This window comes from Carlito syrichta, unplaced genomic scaffold, assembly GCF_000164805.1.
Source record: "Carlito syrichta isolate Samal-C Ts95f unplaced genomic scaffold, Tarsius_syrichta-2.0.1 Scaffold314622, whole genome shotgun sequence".
Lineage (NCBI taxonomy): Eukaryota > Metazoa > Chordata > Mammalia > Primates > Tarsiidae > Carlito > Carlito syrichta.
Window position 1 is genome coordinate 267,206 of NW_007258718.1, and position 2,457 is coordinate 269,662.

At 51.9% G+C, this 2,457-nt stretch overlaps 1 protein-coding gene across 3 annotated transcripts in view; it reads right to left on the reverse strand.

Moving 5' to 3' along the window:
- Positions 1-329, reverse strand: part of SOCS5 (suppressor of cytokine signaling 5) — a 57,879-nt gene extending 57,550 nt beyond the window's left edge. The window contains exon 1 of one of the 3 annotated variants that reach the window (XM_021719402.1): positions 98-260. The gene's annotated coding sequence lies outside the window, so the exon portion shown is untranslated. Of the gene's footprint in view, positions 1-36 lie in introns of all 3 variants that reach the window. The other 2 variants (XM_008071685.2, XM_021719400.1) reach the window with 2 other exon arrangements.
- Positions 330-2,457: the final 2,128 nt, after the last annotated feature.

The following is a 2,457-nucleotide window of genomic DNA, read 5'->3' on the forward strand; positions in this document are numbered from 1 at the left end:
TCCCCTCCCCCCAGCCCCCACCGGAATGGAAAATACCTCCCGGGGCGGGGGGCGGGCGGGGGCGGGCGGGGGCATGCCTCTCTGAAGGGCAGCCTACCGTGGCCAATAGCACGCGGGGCTGTGGGGGGGCGGGATTCCTGACGGCCAATCCGGAGGCGCGTAGGTGAAGGCCGAAGGAGGGAGACCGGGAGCGAGAAGGGGGCGGCCCGGGAGTCAGGGAGGTCCGGCCGCTCGGGTGCGCGCAGTGCGCGGCTGCCATTTTGGAGTCGGGCAGCTGCGACGGCTGCCGGGTCCGGCTCGGGGTGGGGGGGGAAGGGAGGAGCCAGTCAGGTGGGATAGAGGAAGTCACGTGTGTCTAGGGGGCGGGGCAAAGCGGGCTGCGGCTCGAGGGGAGGGGTCGGCGGCGGCGGGGAGTCACGGGAGCTGGCAGCGTCACGTGGTCCGAGGAGGGCCGGCGGTGGGCTTGGGGTGCAAGGTCGACCCGAGGTGGGCGAGGGGAGGAAGCTTTGTCCTTGGATTTGGGTCTGCTGGAGAGGAGAGGGAAATGCTGAATGGAGGGTGTGAATCCGGGTAGGAAAATATGAATGACTCTCCCCAGCGCCCTTCAGCAAGGAGCCCGCCCGAGGCCAAGTTGCGAGATCCACGGGCAACCGGGCGCTTCATGTAATTCGTCTTCCCATCCGCGCTCCCAACTGCCACAAAAATGACTCACAAATCGAGGAAAGGGTGTTCGGTCTCCCTCATTCTTGCCTGCACTTTATGTGGAAGAGACCCCCGCTCTGGGAATGGCTGGAATGATATAAGGAGAGAAGGGGTGGGGGGGGAGGCGGGGATTGTGACGCCCGCAGGGCTCTTTCCAGCTGGCCTTTTTTAAACCTTTTCCTCGTTCACAAACTTACCGGTCACTTCGTAAGTGTTAGACATGCCCGAGGTTGTGTTCCAACGCCACCAAACTTAGAAAATAAACCAAAAAAACTCGCCTGTGAGACGCTGTCTAGCTCTCATTTCAATTCATGCTTCGAGTACATTCTAAATTATTCTCACAAGTCTACGGAAAGTTCTCTTCTTAAGGCTACCAGTGGCATCCATATGCCCACACAGTCACTCATTAGTCTTTACTCGGTCTCTTGCAGTAAATTCTGTAGACCGTATCCCTCCTGAAGCTTTTTCTCTTCCTTAACATATCTCTCACCCCACTTTTCCCAACAACCCAAATCCTCATATTGTCCTTCTTTTCAGTTAACCTTTCTAAATTTGTCCTCTTGTTGCCTCTTAAAGAGATCCCCGGGTTCTGATCCTCAGGCCTCTCCTTAGTAGGTACATAGGTGCAACTAGGTAATCTAACCATTCTGATGGCTCAACCGCTGGATGTACATATAATGAGGTTCCGATCTCTATGTCAGTGCCTTTTGGACATCTGCCCTTGCATGCCAACATGAGGTGTCTACATGGGAACTCATATGCCCTCTGACATCCACAAAACCTGCTCCTTCCCCTCTGTTCCTTTATTGTCTTGGTAGATGGCAATACCACTCACTTGCCCAAGCCAGGCTAACATCTCCCTACCCCTTCGAACATTGTTTTGAATATATTTCCGAAATGACCTCTCCTCTCCACTTCTACTGCCTCTGCATCATTTATTCATTAGGCCAGTATTTACTGAGCACCTTACTATGTGCCAAGAATTGTTTGAGATGCTTAAGATAGAGTGATGAACAAAACGGCTAAGTTTCCTGATTGGGGCAAGGCAAGTGATATATGAGTACATTAGTAAATAGGATGATTCAGAGGTGATGAGTGCTTTGAAGACAATAAAACAGGGAAACCTGCAAGAACCTCCCCAAGTTGTTGCTTAGCTCTTCACTGCAGTCCCTTTCTCAGCTTTTGTCTTATTCTCCAAGAGGAGATTGCCTTGATCCTTTCGCCTGGAGTCTTACTTCCATTCTCTTTCATCGACCAAGACTTCCCTCTATCTTTATATTTTTAGTAAAGCTCTCTGAATACAAATCTCCAAAACCAGATGATAAGTAGTTGGAGGTCAAGTCATACTTTATACATCTTTGTGCCCCCATTGGCTCAGAATAGATGCTCACAAAATGAGTGTTAAATGAATTGGTCCCCTGACACCTGAAACAAGAGCATCTCTACCACAAGAGCATCTCCAGCCCAAATCGGAACGGTAGTTCAATGAACTCACCTACTTGGGTGTAGTGTCAGTGGTGCCTGGAGGCAGGGGACAGCATTATGAATGAGATCACCTGTTTTGATCCCTTCCAGGCCTGGGATTCCATGGTGCCGTGCCCCATGTGTGGCGGTAGTTACTTGACAGTGCCAAGTATGTGTGGGGCAATTTAAAAGTACTCTTTGTTTCTGATGATGCGTTTCAAACCCAGAGAACTTTGGGTGAGTTGCCAGGACGGGCCCTGCAGGAAAAGCTCGCTGTTGCCACTTCACTTT